We start from the raw sequence: 13041 nt of genomic DNA on the forward strand, positions 1-13041 counted from the left end.
TTACATTGTCCTCAGAGGCAAGAAAGAAGAAAGAGAAAGATACCTATATACGCGTGTCAAACACATTTGATCAGATAGAAACTTAACAAATGAAACATACATTGTTGAGAGTTATGTCAACCTAAACCTGTACTGAAATCTACATTTGTCTGACATATCAAACAGACATTTTCAGGAAAAACTTCAAAAATCCCGTTGACAGTAGAATAGAAAATGCATTTCACTCTTAACCTCATTCAAATAGCACAGGTGACACTCTCTGTCCTCCTCTGGGACTGAATGGAAGCATGCAGCTTTTACAGCCGAAGGCAGAATGCCAGATCTTAACTGAGCACAAATAGACGTCTGAGCTCTGACATATTGCTCGGCATGGTAAGTGTGCTATATAAGAACACAATAACTTCTCCATTTGGGTTTGCTTGGTAGTTCTTCTGATAATTTTTTTTCATACTTTTCAAATATCAAAGACTTAAAATAACTAATGCGACAACAATTAAATAATATAACTGTGGCTCAAGATGAATTTGGACAATAGGATGAAATGTTAGTCTTTAACCTGATCAGCTGGTGGCAGAAAACTACACGTGTGGACAGTGAATATACAGTCAAATCAGTCATGATTCATGTCAGAGGTGATAATAATAATCCCACCTATGATCTCAGTGTTTTGTTGTTTGAACATTTGACCTCTTAACAATGAAATGGCCGGCACAAATACATTGATGTTTGTTGCTGAAATAAGCTTCGGGTGCATATATATCCTGGAGTGACATTAATGACTCTGAAGAAAGTTTGTGCTTGTGGGTAAAAAACTATTACTTGTTGCAAATATCTAGAGACCCGCTGTCACATTAGCATACAGGCATTTCGCAAAGTATCTTTAAAAAAAAAAAAATCCACTCATCTATAAAAACATCACCATATACACACAACTGTTAACCCCTCTTCCCATAAAATAAATTACCGTATGAGCATGTGTCCAGTAGAGCCGTGAGTGATTACTTTAGTGCTTTGACATTTGCAACAGCAGTAATGAGGCATGTCTGTGACAGCTGTGTCACTACCAGCAGCCTATGTCTCGGCTGCTCAGTTCAACGCTGGGAAGGAGGCATACTGTGGCCAAACACTGGCACTCTCTCTAGATAATGATGGCTCACCCATAGAGAAGCAGAGAGAATGTGTCGAAGTCTGAGGACACTGCGCATGTGTGTTTTCACTGTGAGAAAGAAGTGAGGCCGATTGAGAGAGTGTTTGTGAAGTGTATTAGTATGTGTGTGTGTGTGTGTGTGTGTTTGTGTGCCTGTGTTTGTGTGTGTGTGTTTATGCATGTCTGTCATTGCCAAGATGGAATCAGAGACTGTGAGAGGAGGCTGGGCTGGGACATAAAGACTAGTAGTATGAAAATGAGTGGGCTGAACACGCTCAGCTCATACAGTGCACCCTCCCGTCAAGCAGGGCGACGATTTGCATGTGCACACCAGCCTCGACGCCAACTACACTATGTATTCTGCATCTAAATTAACTATCAAAATCAAGCATCGCTCTTCGGCGCTCCATGAAATGTATGCAAAATGTAGCTACTTCAGCATTAGCGCTTTGCTTTGTCCGCCGCAACAGTTGTTTTAGTGCCCACTGAATTCTGATGGTTTCTGAATTGGAGCCATTAGTAAAGAATAACGGAGAACACAGAGCCTCATTATTTCCCAGTCACCAGAGTGACCTAAATCACACAGATGCAATTAGACATTGAATCTTGATAAAGGTTTAGGATATGTGCTGAAGATAATATCCAATATGTAATAGGTTGAGGTTATAATAACTGTACTTTGTATACTGCTATATCATTGCATCATACTGTACATGTCGATCATATGCTTTACATGTAAAATCTGGAACATACCTATATTTCCTCCACTTTGTTGATTGATCGTTAAAACGCATATAAGGTCATATTTTGACATTGTTATTTGACGACTTTTACTTAAGTATTAGGATCTCAATACTTGTCCACCATGGCCTGCGTGTACCTGCTGCTTTACCTGCTGCTTTGTCCCCCTCTGGTTAGCATAGAAAATCCACGACACGGTCCCCTGCCCTCCTTATTCCTTGAGGTTCCCCCTCAGTAGTGCATAATGGCCAGTTCTGCCCCCCAGTGGCTTTTAGCTGGTGATGGACTGTCACTTTCACAGGTGGGGGAGGGCACAAAGAGTGACATCTCTCCCTGTCTGAGTGTATAGGAGGCATGCTGGGGTCACACAGGGGCGTTGCGCTAGGGCGGCTACAGTACGTTTCCAAGCCTAAAAGCCCTGGCCATGTATCAGACGGAGGCTGTCTCTGATCTCAAACCTGTAGAGTGTTGGAAACCTAGAGGGACACGTTTTGTCCCCTCCTGTGATTCTTTGTGCTTTAAATGGTGGCTTTCATATGTATGAGTCAGATCAGCAGCGCACATTTAAAAATTAAAACACTTTCTGCTCACTGCAGGCCCTGAAGTCTCTTGTCTTGTGTTGTAAGCAATCACCATGTGAATTAACAATGAGATTTAGGTTGTAGTTTTTGTAATTGCTTTTGTAGCTTTGGAGAGTTATGGCCAGTTGTAGTTGAACATAGGGAAACTGACCGATTTGAAATGTATGTTTTCCATCACAGCACACTAGATAAGGGTACACAATAGTAAAATGCATAAAACACATGTATTATGTGATATGTGTATGATTTCACAATCCTCCAATTCCTGCATGTGGCCATGAATGCATTTTTTTTTGTCAAAGGTGCAAATCATTTAATCTGGTTCCCATTATAATATTTCCGACATCACCTTTCCTGCAAAAAATACATATAGGGATTTATGCTACATTCAGCTTGTAAGAATTAGCAGCACAAATGCTTAGTGAGGAAACAGAAGAGAGGGAAAAAAGAGTCGGCTCTGTTGCTGTTAGTCATCAGTGATCCTGTCACTCAATGCTGTGGCGGCATAGGGTCTGCTTCCTGTTAACAAGATATGTTTACAGCATCAGCATTGAGCTCCCACCGTCTGTGTATTTGTTCATTTATACTCCTTGTCACTCTTCAGGATTGATGCGTCCACATGACCGTTAACTATTAACTAATCAGGAACTACCATCTTTGAGGAGACAGATAGCGACAGGGCCCCCAGTCCTACTCAGTACTCAGTGGCTGAGGCAGGTCTTCCTTTGTTATGGAGCCAAAATGGTGCCCAGTGGCAGGATGCTGTGTGTAACCATTAACTAGATTCTTGGCACTCTGACTTACTACTGCGGTGACAAATCACAATGTACCCCAGAACTTAGGCTGGAGAAATATTAACCCCAGCTCAGCTGGGGCTCTTCCTCTGCTGTCCTGCAGATAAATGAGGAGATGCTGATCCTTCCATCACCATCACCATCTCCCTCCTCCTACTCATCCACTCTCTGTGTTTGTGTCTCTTCTGGCACCACCGACAGTGGCGTCTTGTGAAGGAGGAAGAGATTGATATGATGAGAGGTAGATGTTCTGCTTCCTGCCCTTGGATGAGAAAAAAAAAGATAATTTATGGACGTGTCACTTTGCTGGTCGTGAAAACTGTATTTTTTCTCGCAAAGAATATACCCTCAAATAAATTATCATTATGAACGAATACAGAAGTATGATTGAAGTTGAACAATCACTTAAACAGTCGCAGAGATGGTACAATCAAGGACTTTAATTTATGTAGCAGATTCTCTTCATGTGTGATCTCATACAGCACCTGAGCTGCAGACAGTCATATTTAATGTGACCGTGCTTCTGCTCGTATGGCCCTTTCACTATGCCCTTGAATGTTGTAGGTCTCTCTGTGTTTAACACCTCTGAAATATTTCATCTTTTCTTCCACAGGAAGTTAAAAGGGTGACAGATTTAGCTGTTGCCTCCATCATTGAATCCCGTACCCCTTCATAAAGTCAGCAGACCTCTACGGCGTCCCGGTCCAGCGCCGTAATGGCTGCTCATGGTCCAAATGGACTGAAGAGCTTTCATGTGTCCTGAACAGTGTACTCCACTCATCACGGCCCATAGTGGTCTTACATAAAACAGCCTCATTATTTTCATCAAGGGAGGAAACGTATATGTGTGGCAAGTTGGAGCTGCAAAGTGACTACCAAGTTCAAATAGAATCTGCACTTTAAGGTTATGCTATGCAAGCAAAATGCTGCAGATTTTCAAACTGGTGACATGAAGCTTTAAGTCGACGGTTTCCATCATATTTATATAAAGAGATTGACGAAATTGATGTGAAATCAAGACTTATATTGTAGCTTCTTCAGCAACAAAACTGCAAAAATCTGCTTTATGCATGCTGAGCCACCACAGTATTATATCCAAAATACTGTGATAATGATGAAAGAGATTAACATTCAACAATCAGCATGTTTGAATATCCTCTATTAGGAATTACCTTTCACAATCTGATCATTAAAGCGCAGCAGAAATGTTTTGATTCCCCAGAGACCATCATATAACCTCTCAGCTGAATTATGGCTATTTATAGGTTTAAAGCATTTTACATCATTTACATAAAAAGCCTCTATTACGAGCCTAATTTAATATTAGCTGACAACACTGTGACAAGGCAAGATCAAAGGTGGAGCTCACGCACAATGGCCGTTAACTCTATTAACATGGAAATGAATGCAACAACTCAATAGCCTGTTGTCATACCTACAGTGAACAGCCTAAATAAGTTGCAGTGAAAAATCACAAGGGCCGTACTTGATAAGACATACTTGTGTTACTATGGCAACATCCATGGCTCAAGCAAAGAATGCAGAGATCTGGATAATCGTTGTCATTGTGAAACATGGGGTTTTGCTGTAAGACCCGTGTGTTACTATACTGGGGCATTAATGCGTTTGCAGTCAGCAAAATCAATTTCCATTCAGAAATCTTTTCAACAATGGTTATATATACACTGAGCTGCCTGCAACACAAAAGCCTCTGTCCATCATTATAGCCCCACATACAAGAATAATATACTCCGTCCTGGACAGACATGAGTTGCACATTGCACTAATTATTGTGTCAGTTTACACAAATGAAGAATCATTTAAATGTATTCTGTGATACTTTAAACATCTGCTGCAAATTCTGCAAAAAAATTCTGCTTGTCCGTTGAATGTAAGATGAAGGAAATGACAAGTATAGTGCATTTATTTTTGTACGCATGTACTTTATTGAATTTAGATTTTGTTGTTGGTGTATCAGGATGCATTTTCTGTCAACACTGTGCAAACAAGTCACAGCAAAACACAGTGTAAACTTTTACATTTTCTCATGTTTGTTTGTGTAGTTCAATTTGACAAATAAATTCAAACAGTCAGTTCAATAAAACATCTAAATTTCTTTTGTGAGAATGAAGGCTTGCTCTGTCTGAAACATTAAGAAACAATTGAACGGCCGTTGAACCAAATTGCTATTAAACTATTTTAAATATATGTTTGTATTAGTGGCGAAATTAGATCATAATTCCTCTCTATAGATGACATTTCTGCAGAATACTGATCATTTTTTTCAGTGCCAACTGTAAGTAATAACAGCACAGTTTGCTGTTCTTGTTCACAGATTTCCAAATGTTTTATATTTATTTATTTGGCCTCTGTTGTGTGACTGGACACACTCATTTTCATAGCTGGACTGCCTGATGATAAACTGCACACTTACAGTTGAGTTGCATTGCTGTGCGGTGAGTGTGATAATGATTTCCAAGCTGTTAGCCTGCAGTTTCATCACATTTTAGACCTTTAATGAGTATAATTGGCTCTTGAGGTGCTATATTGATATTGGCTGAACTCCCATAGGCTTGTATGTTGTTCTATTGTGTTACTCTGAGTGTTAACAGACGGCGAAAGCCCATTTGACTTACTGAGCAAGAATTCCTCGTCCTTTGAGAAAACCAGAGGCTGGTGGTCATTTTGCATCGTGTGAGGTCTCTGATCAGTGGATGTTTAGCTTTGTGACATTTTTCTTCAATGTTTACAGAAGATTTGATCACAGTCAGATCCTATACATATTACAGTAGCAATATGCATGTCTGATTTAATAGAAATAGAACAATATAGACAGACAAAAAGGTAACAATCATCCATCAAGACACAATGTCAAACAATTACAGAAAAAAATAATTTCTTCATTTGATCTTGTTCTGACTATTTCTATTTCAGTTAGTGTCGTAAGGTTTAAGCCATGCATATTACTGGTGCCCCCTGCTGTTCACATCTTTAACTGCTTTCTCTTAGTTTTTTGTGAACATATTGTTGTTGCTACATCATACAGTATTAGGTTATTGATATGTTCAAGGGTGGGTTATTTAGTCCAACATGACCTATTGAGTGGCATCGATTTTAAGGTCAGATAAATGTTTCTTTTGAGGATATAATCATAACTACTTTAGTTGTTAGTGGTGTTTAAACATTTAAAATTCAATGGTGGTTCTCAAAGAGGTTTTTTTAGGATTGTGATCATGTGAGGTTGCTTCTACAGGTTCGTACCCTCCATTGATTTCACATCTGACGTTGACTCAAAAAAGTGTTAAATGACTAATGTTGAGAGTCAGACACAATAAGAATTTTTGTGTTTCCTTTTACTCGTCTTCTCCTTTTCACCCTTTCAAAAAAAACAAACATTGCAGCCAAGATAAAATAAATGTGCAAAACCTTTTCTTTGTAAAAAAAAAAAAGAAAAAAAAAAGAGTCAGATATGTGTTGTGGTTGCTAAGCAAACAGTGACTAATAATATCTACATGGAAGAGGTTTGCATTAGTGCAGCAAGCCAAAGCACAGCGTGTCTCAGTCTCTACCAATCTAAAACAATGAAGGTTCACCACACTGTAATTACCAGACAATGAGTTTGTCAGTCACTTCTCATAAATATGAATGAGGAGGGATGGATAAAGGTGTTTGGTCTAAATTTGCCACGGTTTTTGACGTGAGAATGAGCAAACGGCCTAGCATCATATTCATCCTATCAAAATCTCCTGAGGGAGAGAGTTTTTAAGCTTTTGTGTGTCAGTCTTTCCCTGTCATGACTGGATGAGAGCGGCATGTAGAGGGCGTAGAGGGGTAGAGATTGATGTAACAGGTTTGAATTTTTACTTTTTTTTTTAAACTATAAAAGGGGTTATATATATATTTTTTTTTTTCAAACAGCTGTTAACTGAGATATGCAGAGAAATCTCCTGGCTAAAGCAGGCAATATGGCTATAAAACAGAGATATACACTAGTGATTGGTTATCGTCAAGTTGATTTGAATATTAATGGAAAAATATGAAAAGCACCACTTGTACTGCTGCATATGCGTCACTTAGCATCTATAGAGAGTACTTTAATGTCAAAGTAGGCTTGATCATAACCAGTGCTCTATATTTACATTTCAAATTAACTATATAAAAGCTAATGTTGTCATCAGAAACTCTAATAATCAGTTAATACTAATATATAGTCATATTGATTACGTGTATCTGCCTCCTCGTTCTTAAATGGATACATGACTAAACTCTGATTTTAAAGAGCTCAGAGAAAGCGTTAGGCTCGACATGAGGTAGAAGAACCCCCCGGCTGCTCAAAAATGACTAAAAAGCACAGCTGAATGGGTCCATGCTGTTATCACATAGCGTTTTGATAACAGCAGGTGTAGTAAAAAGAGAACTGTTTAACAAACCTTGCAATCTAATTCATGATTAATGCAATTCTATTTTAAAGTAACATTAGCAGAATTGCCCTTGCTTATTAGCTAAATTAAGATTATTGAGGTATTCAACAACAACCCCCTGAACCGGACATTGCTGAAGAAGATCATAAATGACAGGACATACAAATGCTTTGGTTATTCACATTAATGAACAAAACATATTTTATGAATCCTTCATATATTTTATTAAGGATTTTCAAAATGCCCAAGTTTAAATTCTACCGCAACAAAACAACATTAGATTTGTGTATGTGTGTTTCCCGTGCAAACATTGACATTTTAAAATAATCATTTAAGAGCAAAAAATGTCTCCTCTGGAACATCAGCATGCTACTACCTGCATTACAATATAGGACTGTATTTACCACAGTAAGTAATGCTTTAAAGTGAATAATCTTGCCAAAAAGAACACACTGTATCTTTGATTTCCTGCAAGTTTTACAGAGAAAAATGAGTGAAGAAAATGTTGACATTTGGCATGAATAATTTGTCGGCTGCAGGAGTAAGATGAATTATGGACCATTTGACACCTTAATGTTCTGTGCAGTGAAGACAAAAAGGTTTAGACTTTTTAATTGCTATTTCAAAATTAAACTAGGATTTACATACTTTCAGAGTATGATTTCTAAGGTTTAGACGTCACTGTGGAATAAGGAGAGAAAAGTCTTCTGTCAGTTCACTTGGCATCCTGATGCAGAACACTATTACAAAACGGGTTGTTGTCTCTTGTTACAGGTGACAGCTCGTAATTCATTGTATTTTTTTTTAAACTTTATGTTGAAAACTGTAATTCTGAAATGTGTTACAATGATATTGATGATTTATGATGGTTATTGTAATGATTTTGTGGTTTTGGATTTGTTTTTGTCTTTTCCAGCTGAATGTAAAAAAGTGCTTGTTGTGTGTTGAAAAGCCAATATTTCATTCAAAATAAACCAGTTCTCATTAGAAGGAGTTGTAAGTTGCACAATAATATTTATCAAAATGTTCACTTGATACCATTTCAATATATCACATCTACCAAGACGTGTTGAAAAACTTACATATTGCACTTGTTAAGTTCTGATAAGTACAATCAAGTATTTTCAAATGGTAGTCAGTACATGTTGTACTTCTTGTCTTTGACCAGTAAGTGGTGCTTGAGCGCCTAAATGGGATTTCTGGGGATAATGAATCTCTCTGTCTCTCTGTCTGAATTATGTTTTAACTAGAAAAAATAATCTAACCTGACACTGTAAATCTAGTCTGAAGTATTCAGACTAGTTGTGAATGCTCACACTCATGACCCAGATTTGCACCTCAAATAAGAAACGCTCATCCAAATACTTTAAGATATCCCCCGAGTGGACGGGTTGAAAACGTACATCTGACACTTAGGTCAACAACAGTATTACGACAAAGAGTCTCAGATCACATGAGATTTTAGAATTCACATCAATAATAAAAACTTTTTATCGCATTCAAATCTTGCTTGCTTGATTCACACCAATTTTAATAATTAAAATGACTAATCAATGCTTCTGCATTCACCATATACAGCATGAATGTTTTGTTCGCTCTGAAGCTGGTTGCTTTACATACTTAATCCTAAATGTAGCATCACAGAGGAAGCATCCAGTCACTCAAGGATTACATCTGCGTCATAGTTTTAAATGGAATGTCAAAGTGATATATACATGTATGCTATACTATGCAAATACTAGTTGCTGTAAATACATAAAGCATCTATTTTTAATCACCGGTACAGAAAACATCCCCAGGCTGTGAAGCATTGGATCAAAACCACCAGTTGGAGAATAAAGCACTGGGAGCAGATTTGTAGGGTGGATGTATTATTTTCTTCTCTTTTCTGTCACCACATAATAAGTCGATGTGTGATTAGTTGCAATGGTTATGACCCCCACATGAACACTCTGCAAAGCCCAGAGTGTTCTCAAACTTTGTGATGTCAAGGAAATACACAAAGAAATAAACAGCATGCAGCTGATACCATACCTGACATTTTCTGTTCTACTGAGTTCTAATGGTGATTTCAGTTGGAAAGGTGAAACAGATTACACTGACAATACAAGTTAATAATCTACAGCAGGTGACCGTAGCATCTGTACAATTTAACATGCTCCAACCATATTAACAATAATTAATAGTTAAATACTATTGTTATACATATAAAATAATGCTTTTACATTGTAAATGAATGTACTTATTTTTTTTAACGCATACTGGTATTGATGATAACATATTAATGAGTCGTTGATGTCTACACACGGAGCCAGTCCTCTTCACAGAGCCAGCCACTATGACAGTAGCACAGAATGGATCATTGAAACACTGCTCTAGTTCGGGCCGTTCATGTTTTCATGTTGGACATCGTTCTCCTTGGCACATTGGGAGAAGTTTCAGTTGGTTGCCATCTGCAACCTCACTGATCGATGCCATCCAATCCTGCACACTGCACCTTTAAATCAGTTTTGTGTCGGTGGAACTCTCTCTCAGCCTCCCTACACTTGTATCTTAAATGTGATTAATTCTTCTAAAAACACAAATGCACAATTTTCTCAAATTTTCTTTTGACATTGTTGTCTTTAACTATGTGAATTATTTTGGTCAAATTAATCGTTTAGTATACATCTGATATTGTAACAGTCCTTCGGACAAAACACTCAATCCAGTCTAACACCAACTCAATGGCCAAAGGAAAGAAAATAAGTTCAGGTCCCCAGTGCAGCCCCATCTGCACATTATATGACCAGGAGCCTATACTGTTTGGTTAGATAGGGACATTACTGGTCCATTTGCTGACTTAAAGACACTTATTGTGCTGTACTTTATATCCACTGCGTGATCATCACTTTCCACAGCAGCTGCAGCTTCATAGTGTTGTTTTTAAGTGTCCAATCCCTGTTCATCCTAAACAAACAATAGGTGAATTAAACAACACTGTGAGTAAAATGTATCCTCTTTACCACCTTTCATTGTGCTGAGAACCTCGAGGGACAAAAACAGCTGGGGGTCCATCGACTGCATGACTCCTCATGTCCACCCTTTTTGTCAAGAAATATTGTTTGGATAATTGACAGGATGATAAAGCAAGCCCCCCCCCCCCCTCCCCAACTCTTAACTTGATGTCGATTGATTCACAAAGCAGCAGCTGGCAGGACCACATTGTTTTAACAGCTCGCAATACTGAGCTATAGATCATGCTTGTCTGCCTGTCATCTATCTACACAACCTCACAGGTACAGTATCCTCTACCTAATCAGAAGATGGGAGGGATGTTTTATTATATGATTCATCTGTCCATGCGTTCTCTCTCTCTCTCTCTCTCTCTCTCTCTCTCTCTCTCTCTCTCTCTCTCTCTCTCTCTCTCTCTCTCTCTCTCTCTCTCTCTCTCTCTCCTCCCCTCCTCTCTCAGCCTCTCCTCCCTGGTCGTCCTCTGCGGGCCTGCTGCTGCTCTCTGCTGCAGAGAGGGGCTGCGTGACGTCAGCGAAGGCTGGAGCGGTTCCTTGGTTAAAGCGGAGAAAAAAAAATGGGGAGAAGATTGCGAGGTGAGTGAGACGCACATTTCTGTCATTTTGTAACCCCCTCTTCCGATCGCAATTGCGTCGGTGTGTGTTTGTGTGTGAGTGCGTGCGCGTGTGTGTGTGTTTTCAATGATCGCTTCATTGACTCAGCTGCTTCTGTGCAACACATTTATGCAACGAGTCCAGTCCAGCGATTGAGCCAGTGCTTCTGAAAAAAAAAACAAACCAGGAGGAAACCAGGTCCACGCCAGGCTGTCGCCCCTTTCCTCCGAGAGAGCACCGCTGCTGCCATCAGCCCGACTCCAGGCCTGTTTGTGCATTTAAGTCAGTACTGTGGCGTTCATTGCTGCATGATGACAACCGGTGATGCCGCTCGTCCACACCCACATTGCTGCTTGTGATAGATCCATGTGCAGCGCAGATATGAGGATCAATGTGATTTTTAGCGCTAAATGTGCCAGTGTTTACTGTCACGTCGTGAAGCGGTTGCCAATCGGGTGCCTGACTGGAGACTTTGACCAGCCTGTTTGGCCTGGGTGTGTGGGGATTGTAGCAGCCGTTGTTGTAGATAGAAATATTAAAATGAGCCCTATCACAGGTTACATGTGTCTTATATAGTGCGCACACAGCTCCAACCTGGTCGTTTTATTGTGTGGATGCGGCATCATTCCCATAACCAATGCTAGCATACACAACACACGGACGTATTATCCTCTTGCAGTCAGGTTCATGCAAATTGGAGGTTTTTAATATTCATCTGAGCACACTTGGATTCAAGAGCCCAATGAAATGATGACTCAGTAATATTCAGACTCCAATACTAATATTCCCATGGGATGCGTGAAACTCTCGTGAGCAGGCAGCACACTGCTGGAGTGAGCTGCTGGAGTTTGTGAAACTGTCATGTGACTACAGTGCATGAGAAACCTCACTCAGAGTCAGTGGGCCGTGGCCTATATGCTGCTGTGTTTGTCGAAGTAAGATGTGACGAAAGATGGAGTAGTCATCCTGAACATGGGGGGGGGGGGGGGGGGGGGGGGAATAGCTGCAAGAGTAAAAGCAGAACATAAACATGTCTGCTGTGATTGTGTGTGGACTGAAGAGGATGTCGCTCACTACATGAAGCTGTGTTGTGTATCTGCACTGCAGCAGTATACAACATCCTCATAGGCATGCTACGTGCCTACACGTGTGCATGTAGGCAGCCCATGGCTTCTTCATTCACTGGTCCAAGACAGATTTTGTGATAGTGTACCTGCAGTTTCCAGCAGAACATGTAAATGTCACTGCAGACAGATGGTGTCCTAGTGATCACATTTGAAGCAGATTGGGGAATGTTTTACCATTTATTGTGCAGTACTTAGCAACAAATATTCAGAGTGGTGTTTGTGTGGTTATGTTTCTTTATGTACATGTGTTTTCATTCAGTATATGTGCACAGCTCTTAGACCTCAAACAGTAAATCCCATATGCAATACCTACAATCCCACAGCATCCTCAGTTATAAAACTTAAGAACTTGTGGGAACTATATTGTATTTGTGCTGTTTTTAGGACAGGAAGGATCGTTTGGTTTACATTTCTACTGCTTAACAACACATGACATTTTCATCTTTATATTTATGACTGTCTGCATATCAACTCTTCGGATGTGAGGTTCATAGATAGGACCTACCTGTCAAGATGTTGTCACACAGTTCATGCATACAAGCTAGCAACACTCACACTACAATTCACATATCCCGTAGGTCCTCACGATAGACACATATGATATCTGATTATCTACAAATTCCAC

At 39.5% G+C, this 13041-nt stretch overlaps 1 protein-coding gene across 2 annotated transcripts in view; it reads left to right on the top strand.

Annotated features, from left to right (window-relative positions):
- The first annotated feature begins 11185 nt into the window (after positions 1 to 11185).
- fbxo41 (F-box protein 41) overlaps positions 11186 to 13041 on the top strand; it is a 40596-nt gene continuing 38740 nt past the window's right edge. For both annotated transcript variants that reach the window (XM_068589095.1, XM_068589096.1), the window contains exon 1: positions 11186 to 11271. The gene's annotated coding sequence lies outside the window, so the exon portion shown is untranslated. The remainder of the gene's footprint in view (positions 11272 to 13041) is intronic.

Source organism: Clinocottus analis, unplaced genomic scaffold (genome assembly GCF_023055335.1).
Source record: "Clinocottus analis isolate CAN_PGR_092001 unplaced genomic scaffold, fCliAna1.0.p SCAF_22, whole genome shotgun sequence".
NCBI lineage: Eukaryota > Metazoa > Chordata > Actinopteri > Perciformes > Cottidae > Clinocottus > Clinocottus analis.